Raw genomic sequence first — 12,162 nt, forward strand, 5'->3', positions numbered from 1 at the left:
ACCGCCCGACTCAGGCCGGGGAGCCATCCTGGAGAGGAAGTCGGCCACAGCCATCTGAACACCCAGCCTGTGGATCACCTTGAACTTAATAGGCTTTAGAGCCAGATACCAACGAGTGATCCGCGCGTTGGTATCCTTCATGCGGTGGAGCCACTGCAGCGGAGCAAGGTCCGAACAGAGGGTGAATTCCCGTCTCAGGATATAATATGATTATATAGGATGAGGACGGCCCATCCGATGGCGAGGCACTCTTTTTCTGTGGTGCTGTACTTAGCCTCTCTCTTCGAGAGCTTCTGGCTAATGTACAGCACCGGCCGTTCCTTCCCCTCTATCTCCTGCGACAGGACTGCACCCAGCCCCCTGTCCAATGCGTCTGTCTGCAACAGAAAAGGAAGAAAAAAATCAGGAGAGTGTAACAACGGCCCGCCACACAGGGCAGCCTTTACTCGGGTAAAGGCCTGCTGACACTGCTCCATCCACTGGACCTTATCTGGCAACTCCTTTTTAGTAAGATCAGTCAAAGGACTGGCGAGGTCTGAATAATTAGGAATAAACCGTCTATTAAAATCGCACCAGTCCCAAGAACTGCCTTACCTCGTTTTTGGTCTTGGGACATGGGCAGGTCGCAATCGTGGTTGTCTTGTCAATTTGGGGACGCACCTGTCCATGCCCCAAGTGTAAGCCCAGATACCTTACTTCCACACGCCCAATCGCACACTTCTGTGGGTTGGCCGTGAGCCCAGCCCCCCTCAGCGATCTCGGGACTGCCCTCAGGTGCTTCATATGCCGCTGCCAATCATTTCTAAATAAAATGATATCATCTAGGTAGGCAGCCGCATATGCAGCATGGGGCCGCATAACCTTATTCATGAGGTGCTGAAAGGTGGCCGGTGCTCTGAATAACCCAAATGGAAGGGTAACAAATTGGTGTAATCCAAATGGCGTTGTGAAAGCTGTCTTTTCTTTAGATAATGGAGACAAGGGGATCTGCCAATAACCCTTTGTTAAGTCCAATGTTGAATAAAAGCGAGCTGAGCCTAGCCTATCAAGCAACTCGTCAACCCGCGGCATTGGATACGCATCGAATTTCGACACAGCATTCACCTTGCGGTAATCCACATTGAAACAGACTGTGCTGTCCTTTTTTGGAACTAAAACTATCGGGCTCGCCCTGTTTCTATTGGATTCTTCTGTTACCCTCATGTCGAGCATTGCACCTAATTCAGCTTAAACTGCCTTTTTCTTGTGCTAAGGTAAGAGATTCGGCCGGCTCCGAACTACCACGCCTGGCTCCATCTCGATATGGTGCTGAATGAGGTTGGTATAACCCGGTAGGGGTGAGAACCATTGCCAACATCACTGATTCTGCCTCATTCCATTTTTAGAGGAGCTTGAAGTGGTAAATCTGACGTGCCCCGTTCCTATTGGACCGTTGTAAGAAAGGCCACGCAGATAACTGAACAATCACTTATGCGCAACTCCAGCGCCGACAGATGCGCTTAAACACAACCAGCGTGCATGCAATAATCTGTGAGCAGCGCTCAGTTATGGGTAGAACTGCGCGAGAAAGAAAGCGAAGGCAGTACGTGGGGCTGTGCAGATGCTAGTGTTCATGCCATTCATGTACATAATATAGTTATATTGTGTGCGTTAATGACATAAAGTAAGTTTCTATTCTGACTTCTTATTTAATCATTTAGACTATCGCGTTTGGGTGATATATAGTGTGATTATGACCAGTGTCTAGATGACGCAATGCTAGATTCATTTAATATTTCCCTGTTAACTATTACAAACACAGTGTATATTATGTTTGGATAGATATTTAATAAGATATTTCTGCTATACTGTGTATTGTACAGCTAGATACTTTGAGTTTCAAATCTTTGGCTTTTAAGTTTCACCAGTAATAGGCGTTATAATTGGTGACACACTTTTTATTTAGTCACGTTTCTGTACATGTGACTATGTTTAATGGCCTTCATTATTTCTGTGACGATGCTTGTAATTACACACATTACAGTTTAGTTACTGTTTAGTTATTGAATGTATGTATATGGATACTCTATTTATATGTTATTTATTTTTTGTTATTTCTTTAATTCCAGAACCACACATACACAGAGACGGAAATGTTATAAAGCCAACTGCTAGATTGTTTGCCCATGCCTACTCAACTGTTCATTAAATAACCTAAATTCAGCAATTGGTCTGGTTCCTGTGTCCTGACCGGCACCCGAGAGTGATCACTACACAAAATAGGTCTCGGCGATATATCTCAATATACAGTCCTTCTAAGTCTCACTAATAACCGTATTACCTCATAATCGAGATCTCTGACTTGTCGTGCAAACTCAAACGGTCCCTGCCACTTAGCCATTAACTTAGAGCTCGATGTTGGGAGTAATACAAGTACTTTCTCTCCCGGTGCAAATTTGCACAATCTAGTTCCCCAGTTATACAGCTAGCTCTGGCCGTCCTGGGCTTGTAACAAATTCTCCATTAATAGCCACCCCAAAGTGTGGAGTTTTGTTCTCAAGTCCAGCACATACTGAATTTCGTTTTTGCCCTGAGATGGCCGCTCCTCCCAAGTTTCTCTCAGAACATCCAGCACCCCTCAAGGCTGGCATCCGTAGAGAAGCTCAAAGGGGGAAAACCAAGTGGAGGCTTGTGGAACCTCTCTCACTTATCCCAATTCTTGGCGTCTTCTTGAACGAATTTCCAGATCATGGATTTAAGCGTACGATTAAATCGTACAACCAGGCCGTCGGTCTGTTGGTGATAGACACTAGTTCGAATTGATTTGATGGCCAATAATCTGTACAGTTTGCATAGTGTACGTGACATAAACTCCTTGCCCTAATCGGTGAGGATCTCTTTCAGAACCCCCACCTGGGAGATTAGATGAAACAGGGCATCCACAACACTCTTAGCGGAAATGTTGCGGAGGGCCACTGCTTCAGGATATCGTGTTGCATAGTCAACTATGACTAATGCAAAGTGATGTCCCCGTGAAGATTGCTCTAATGGCCCGATGAGATCCATACCAATTATCTCAAAAGGGACCTGCATAAAGGGAAGGGGGCGCAAAGGCGCTTTTGGGGCGGCCGGTAGATTCACCAACTGACATTCCGGACAAGACGCGCACCACCTGCACACGTTGTCATGAATGCCAGGCCGAAAGAAACGGGTCATGAGGCAATTCAGTGTTGCTGCCTGTCCCAAATGACCCGCCATAGGATTAGAATGAGCCGCATGAAAATCAACAGAATCAACAACTGTGTTGTATTTACTTTTGTCAGAGCGTCTTGGGTCACTCGATACAACCGATCTCTTAAAATGGGAAAATACGGATAGGTTCCCCTGAAGCAGAACCCAGCGGTCCTGGCTCAGTTTCTCCCACCTGCACCTGCGCAGTCCTCTTCCATGCCTTATTTCCCCAAGAGGCATCCGCACATAACGATCCCAATAAAACAGTAAAACGCGGGCCAATTCGTTCCCAGAATTAGACTAACTGCTACCTCCACACTATGCTTTTGACCCCTGAAATAAATAATAATTGGGACTACCGGATAATCCAACACATCCCTGTGTGCATACCGCACCTTAACCTCATGGATTCAACAGGGGGCTACCCAATTCCCCCGGTTGAATCAGGCTTTGATGGATTGAGGTTTGGTTACATCCTGAATCCACCTAGGCCGGATATGTACCCCCCTTGATACTCACAGGTATTTGGTACTCTCCTGCCTGACCGGGGGTGGCCTGTGGGACATCCGGGACCGTGACGTGGGACGGTTGCACTGGACGCACTTGGCTGTTTTCTTTGGAAGCTGAGCGATGAACTGCTCCAGCACCACGAGGTCAATTATGCGTTCCACGTCACTTCCCTCAGTGAGTAGCCACTTGCGGCAGGAGTCCCGGAGCTGCTGGGCCATCGCGAAGGGCCAACCGGATTCCCCCAGGTCCAGTGAACGGAACAGCTGGCGATGTTGCTCTGAGGACCAGCCAACACGCTGAATGATGGCCCTCTTTTAGTCATTGAAGACCAGGAGGTTCGCCACCGGTAGCTATTCTGGTGCAGGGCCGCGAGGGATGCGATGACGTCCCCAAATGGCGTGGAGGACGGGCTCTGCATGGCGGTGTCACTCTTTCCTTTCCCGGGTTTTGGCACAAGTTTAGTGAGTTCTTACGAGGAAAGGAAGAGGACAAGGGGTCGGATGGACTGCTGACAATATTTATCTTTACAAACACCAATGGCAACTTTTATTCTGACACTCGCCAACTCTATCGAGAAACGCTTCCGGTTGACTCCTTCTGGTGGTCAGCAGTCCGTCTCCCTCTCGATTGCTTCTGTCTCTCCTGGCGTTTTAAACTCTCTCCATGCCAATTACTGAAACAAGAGACAGGTGTTGATTGTTTCCGCCCAAACCACTCACATTCGTCTCCCGATTCTCTCTTCCACTGCAGATTTCGCGAAACCACGCCCCCCCCACCACACAGTGTTGTGTTGTTTATGTTACTTCCCTGACGTAGACCAGGGACCATAACAATAAGAATAATCTAATAACAATAAATTATTTTTAATTAACATTTAATGAGCATTGTATGTCAACTCCGAACAAAGAGAGATTAGCTTCCATCTTGAACATAACTCTTCTATTTGGTTATTAAGCCAAAGTCCACCAGCGTACCATAATATGCAAAATGAACTGTTCTATGAAGTTATTAAATGTTGATCTGGAAACACATACACATATTAATTGTAATGTATTTTGTCTGTATACTCCATACAACCACTTCAGTTACAAGTAAATGCTAAAGTGTTTGACAAATGTCATCTATTTCCATTTTTGAAGAACACTGCAGTTTATCTATTTACAGTATTGTTCAAAATAATAGCAGTACAATGTGACTAACCAGAATAATCAAGGTTTTTAGTATATTTTTTATTGCTACGTGGCAAACAAGTTACCAGTAGGTTCAGTAGATTGTCAGAAAACAAACAAGACCCAGCATTCATGATATGCACGCTCTTAAGGCTGTGCAATTGGGCAATTAGTTGAAAGGGGTGTGTTCAAAAAAATAGCAGTGTCTACCTTTGACTGTACAAACTTAAAACTATTTTGTACAAACATTTTTTTTTTTTCTGGGATTTAGCAATCCTGTGAATCACTAAACTAATATTTAGTTGTATGACCACAGTTTTTTAAAACTGCTTGACATCTGGGTGGCATGGAGTCAACCAACTTGTGGCACCTCTCAGCTGTTATTCCACTCCATGATTCTTTAACAACATTCCACAATTCATTCACATTTCTTGGTTTTGCTTCAGAAACAGCATTTTTGATATCACCCCACAAGTTCTCAATTGGATTAAGGTCTGGAGATTGGGCTGGCCACTCCATAACATTAATTTTGTTGGTTTGGAACCAAGACTTTGCCCGTTTACTAGTGTGTTTTGGGTCATTGTCTTGTTGACCATGGTTGACAACCATTTCAAGGGCATGTCCTCTTCAGCATAGGGCAACATGACCTCTTCAAGTATTTTAACATATGCAAACTGATCCATGATCCCTGGTATGCGATAAATAGGCCCAACACCATAGTAGGAGAAACATGCCCATATCATGATGCTTGCACCTCCATGCTTCACTGTCTTCACTGTGTACTGTGGCTTGAATTCAGAGTTTGGGGGTCGTCTCACAAACTGCCTGTGGCCCTTGGACCCAAAAAGAACAATTTTACTCTCATCAGTCCACAAAATGTTCATCCATTTCTCTTTAGGCCAGTTGATGTGTTCTTTGGCAAATTGTAACCTCTTCTGCACATGCCTTTTTTTAACAGAGGGACTTTGCGGGGGATTCTTGAAAATAGATTAGCTTCACACAGACGTCTTCTAACTGTCACAGTACTTACAGGTAACTCCAGACTGTCTTTGATCATCCTGGAGGTGATCATTGGCTGAGCCTTTGCCATTCTGGTTATTCTTCTATCCATTTTGATGGTTGTCTTCCGTTTTCTTCCACGTCTCTCTGGTTTTGCTCTCCATTTTAAGGCATTGGAGATCATTTTAGCTGAACAGCCTATCATTTTTTGCACCTCTTTATAGGTTTTCCCCTCTCTAATCAACTTTTTAATCAAAGTACGCTGTTCTTCTGAACAATGTCTTGAACGACCCATTTTCCTCAGCTTTCAAATGCATGTTCAACAAGTGTTGGCTTCATCCTTAAATAGGGGCCACCTGATTCACACCTGTTTCTTCACAAAATTGATGACCTCAGTGATTGAATGCCACACTGCTATTTTTTTGAACACACCCCTTTCAACTAATTCAACTAATTGCCCAATTGCACAGCCTTAAGAGCGTGCATATCATGAATGCTGGGTCTCATTTGTTTTCTGAGAATCTACTGAACCTACTGGTAACTTGTTTGCCACGTAGCAATAAAAAAATATACGAAAAACCTTGATTATTCTGGTTAGTCACATTGTACTGCTATTATTTTGAACAATACTGTATTCCTGTAAACAGTTCATCAGACATTTAAAAAAGTTTGCTCAGTTTTTAGCTAAACCAAACAAGGAAAACAAATACAAATATTAACTAATTTAAAGTATACAATATAAACACATTTTCCAAGTGCACCCAAGCCATTCACTCAGAAAAAATTATATTGATTAAACTGGATAGCTGTTACTCTATGGATCCCTTTTGATATTTTTTAAGCAAGATACATGTGGAAGACCTGTGGTGAACTTCAACATATCAACTGTCTTAATTGGTGCCATCTGGACTGCAGGACCGGTGCGGCACCAATCACTGTTGGGTGCTGCATAACGGTTAACTGCCATTGGAACCGACTGCATCATGGGATTTCTTTGCACTACTTTGATGACTTTTTTTGCATGCTTTAATTTATCTACTCATCTGACACCAAGAACACCAGATACAACAGCAAGACACCATGATGTCCTCACAGAGACTGCCCTGTAGCAACACATACAAACAAATGATTGTTTTGCGGCCCTCTTTCTTGTATCGGTAGAGGGACAGAAATAAAAACTCACCCCAATTTGTTGTTTGTAGTGAACTACCACCCTCATTGCCAGACCCAAAGACGGAACGCATACTCTAATTCCAAACACAGCCATTAGAGCTGGGCCGAATATGTCAAGCAGAGGCAGACAGGTGCTCTCCCCAAACTCTCCAGTGGTGCTGCAAGTAACGCAAAGAAAGCAACAGTACACATAGCAGCCTGAGGACAAAAATGCACATAATGTGATATTATTTGCATGTAATTTTGTAAAAATGGAAAGGCATTTAGATTCGAATTCGGCCGAATACTGGGCTTTTTGACGGGGTTCGGTTTCGGCCAAACCTTAGTTTGTTTTTTCACCGAACCCTAGGCTTGTGCTCAGCTGGTCGACGTCACGCAGCCGTTGATTGCGTGAAGGTGTTTATATGAGGAGGAACACAGCCCCTACAGTTCGCTCTAAATTAACTGTACAGGAATCTTGAGCGGCTGGGACGATTTATACCGTAGCAATACAGAGCCAGCCAGTCGCATAAGGTGCTGACGTGGAGATAATTTTTTAGGTGCGCCTTTGATTCCTCTTAGAGAGGATCCTCTTCAGTGGTGGAAGACAAACCGGCAATGGTTTCCAATTCTGGCAAAAATCTACCTCTGTGCCCAGTGAAAGACTTTTCAGTACTGCTGGGGACATTAGTTCCCACACTCGCAACCGGCTGTCAACTGTTAATGCAGTGCGTCTTGTTTTTTTATTCTAATTAAACTCTCATTTCATGTGAAAGATTAGAGGTTTTACGTTAATTTAATTATGATGCAGGAAATGTGTGTGTGATCTTCCGTAATATTTTTCGTAATATTTGGCTACTGTTCTAATCGTAGCCTATTATAAACGGAAACTAAACAGCCTACTATCCATGTTTATTGAGTTAATGTTCAATTACATTAATTTCAGTTAAGTCATCAAACATATTCAGATTTTTAAAAAGAAAAGAAAAACACTTTTCTTTGCGTTGCTGCACTTTTATTGAAAGGTTTTGGTTGTTTACTTGGGTAAGCATAAGCTTGGTAATTGTCAAAAAAGTTTTTCTCACTTGTCATCCTGGCATAATGTTTACATTTAAAATAAAATAAAATGAAAAATACATTGCTGTGGACGTTGTTTACTTCATTAATGTGTTTTACTGTGTTAATGGAATAAGGATGCGAGTAGGATTTGGTATTCGGTTTCGGATCCGGCCGAATCTTATTAAACAGTGGATTCGGTATTCGACCGAACCCCAAAAATCTGGATTCGGTGCATCCCTACTTTAAATATACTTACAAGAACTCAAGTCCTCGCAACAGTCACATATTCCTGAATTCCACGCTTCTGTCCCAGCCTTGCCAAGAGGCTGCTGAACAACTACAGTCATCATAATGATTTGATCTTACTGATATGGAAATATGACAGAAATGTTAAAGTTTCACTGATCCTGGTGATTTGTTATCTGATATATTAAATTCTAATGTCATGCAGATTCATTTTTTAGCTATAATTCAAAACCATGCATGCATTGCAGTGGACGACATTTCAGGAAAAACTGTTGATGGAGCATGTTTTAACAAGTTGAAGTAAATCAGCTTAGATCCAGAAATCTTTAGTTGCTTGCAATGTGTTCAAAAACTAGTGTTCTTTCCACAAGTTAAAGCTGCAGTTGGTAACTTTTGACGCTCTAGCTGTAAATAAACAGAACTGCTTGCATCTTGCGGAAGAACATCTTAGCCGGAACTACTCTTCTCTGTTTATGCCTATGAAGAATCACAAAGGTACTGGGTTACTCCGCCGCGGTACCCCCGAAACAATCTTTAAAAATCCGAATATAAACACTTATTATAGGTGCACTTTAGTGATTCAGGGCAAGCTAAAAACACGGTTTGGGAAATGGATTCATGGTGTACTCGCTTATTATAAACATTTTTCTACATTTTGAACACAAACAAAGTTACGGACCGCAGCTCTGATTGGTTGTTTTCTTACCGGGAGCGGTCAGTAATTGCAAATGGCAATAGGACCACTGGGAGGAGCCAGAGGAGCTTGATTTTTTCACAGATTATCTGTCTCATATTCTACTGTCAGGACATAATGACAGGTTTAACAAATATGTAAAAAAAAATGTATTTTTACAAAAGTTACCTACTACAGAATATGTTATGCACTTACATTTTGAATTGTTCAAAAACAGTACAAAATAATAATAATACCCTTAGCCTGGTGTATAGTTGCAATGATGCCTACAAACTAACTACGCTGCATTAAAAAAAGAAAAAAAAGAAAAGAAAAACAGTTGGGCTCGTGAGGATGGTGAGTGTATGTACAGCAAAGATAATAACAACAAAAGATATAACTGTAATCTATTTATCTATCCACAAATTTCCAAATGAATTCATAACTTTTACTGGATTATTCTTGTGATGCCCAGAATAATCTTTAATTGATCATTTTTATTCCAAAGAATCTTAAATTACAGCATTAAAAATGCTGCATAAAAAAATAAAATAAAAAATAAATGTTTTAATTGTAACCCTACAATAAAAATAATTTGTTTATAATTATTCCATATTTTATGTACTATATTCTCTGTGTTCTTAAACTAAAACTTCTTTCATATTCATTAGACTTACAGATTTACAGTTTGTTGTGAAGGTTTTCATATTTCATATTTACTACTAATTCTTTATAAAACCCTCTTTAAACCACATTTAAATTACGGCAATATTATATGGTGCAATACTTATTCTACTCACCTAAAAAAATTCGAAATTCTACAAAAAAAAATAATTCGTGCCATATCATGGTCTGATTTCAATGCTCCAACTCGCTCTATTTTTTTTAGGTATGGTCTTTTAAGACTAACTGAATATAATATATTTCACAATGCATGTACTATGTATCAGGTGGTCTTTGGTTTGAATAACAGACTATGTGAACTTGTTCCAATCCACTATCCCCGGCACACTTACCTCACTAGAAACATGCATATCATTACTGGTAAAAATGGAGATTAAAAAGCACTGGTATGAGTGTAGTGTGCCGGGGACCGCGGATCTGGAATGAGCTGGATGAAAGTCTGAAAACCTCAAGCTTTATTTCTTCTTTTAAACAAAACCTCAAGAAACAATTACTAAACTTGTATACATCTTTCTGATGTACATACTGTTTCTCACTCTGCATGTATTTCAGTATAAATTTCTCAACCTCAAGGTAAACTGTTAAACAAAATTGTATCTGTTAAATGGGATCTCCTTCCTTTTGTTGTATGAATGTGATGTATGAAATGTATTATATGTAGGCCACACCTTTTTTTGTAATTTCTTTTTTCTTTCTCTCCTGGCTTGTCATGGCCCCCTATTATAAGCTTTAGATAGCTTCTTTGGGGGCCAGTTCACATGCATGCTCATCTTAAGTTTATATGAATATATGTATGTGTAAAAATGTGAATAAACTCTTCTTCTTCTTTATTATTTATTTCACCCATATTTCATATTTAGAGTGCATCCAATAATAGCAATAGCATGACATCATGTTGTGTTCAAGTTTGCAAATTAATTTACAAAAAGAACATTGACTAATTACCAGTGTACACAAATAGAATTTGAAAAAACGTTTTGAAAAAACCCTTGTCAAATTTTAAAAAGACAGAATGTAACTTATACATTTGGTTTAACTGCTGAAAAAAGAGAGAAGCAATAATAAATGGCTTACTTATTCTTAGTGCAACTGCTCCAGCCTTTTGTCAAAAGGAAGTAAAAGCAAACTTATGTGTGCAAGATTTAACTATACTGAAAACAAACAAACAAAAGAAAAATGTTTACTGAACCATAGAACATATGCAGTTAAACCTGAAATCATATTCAGTAAAGTATGCAAAGGAAAAAAGGTGTTGTGCTGTCTGATTTATCATGAATGGATGTGATGGAATCTCTCCTCCTCTCACTCCTTGTATTCTAACCAGAGATTTCAAACCAACCATTTATGGCACCGTTCTACATTTACTTTCATTTACTCCAATTACAAATAATATTAAATGATAGGGCCCCATTTGTAACAAAATAAGATATAAATAAATAAAACAATCCAAGATCAATAAATAGAATTTTAATCAACATAAAAAAAAAATTACATGTAAACTGGAGGCAGCTAAATTTGTCAACTGATATACGGATTTGTGAGATACCAGATAACATGAAAAGCCTTTAACTGTAATATCAACACAAAGAGCACAACATATAATACAATTATATATACATGTGCTGGTCATATAATATCATCAAAAAGTTTTCTTATTTCACTAATTTCATTCAAAAAGTGAAACTTATATATTATATTAATTCATTACACAGACTGATATATTTCAAATGTTTATTTCTTTGAATTTTGATGTTAATGACTGACAACTAACGAAAATCCCAAATTCAGTATCTCAGAAAATTAGAATATTGTGAAAGGTTCAATATTGAAGACACCTGGTGCCACACTCTAATCAGTTAATTAACTCAAAACACCTGCAAAGGCCTTTAAAAGGTCTCTCAGTCTAGTTCTGTAGGCTACAAAATCATGGGTAAGACTGCTGACTTGACAGTTGTCCAAAAGACGACCATTGACACCTTGCACAAGGAGGGCAAGACACAAAAGGTCATTGCAAAAGAGGCTGGCTGTTCACAGAGCTCTGTGTCAAAGACCAGAGATATCCTGGACTTAATAGATCCTAGTACTTTTTAAATTAGCATTTCTGCCCAGTATGGTAATTTATGTTGAATATTAATGAGCCAGCAACATATAGGAGAGATTAAACAGGAAACCGAAACAAGGAAATGGATGTACTTTTTTAAGAAAACCAAATAGAAAATAGAAAATTTTTGTACACAAGCACATAGAAAATGAATTTTTGTCAGTTTTTTAACTGTAATTTCATAAATATAATAGCTTAATGTGTTTGTTGGTCTTCGAGTGACGGGGATGGAGATAATACACCAATTTTATTAGCTGTTATTTTCCTATTTTTCCTCCAGTAAAAACAAAAAATTTCATACACGAGCTGTATGTTATCTTTATGTTTCATATAGCACTGGTGCTACAGACGCGGAATGT

Source organism: Carassius gibelio, chromosome B10, assembly GCF_023724105.1.
Source record: "Carassius gibelio isolate Cgi1373 ecotype wild population from Czech Republic chromosome B10, carGib1.2-hapl.c, whole genome shotgun sequence".
Lineage (NCBI taxonomy): Eukaryota > Metazoa > Chordata > Actinopteri > Cypriniformes > Cyprinidae > Carassius > Carassius gibelio.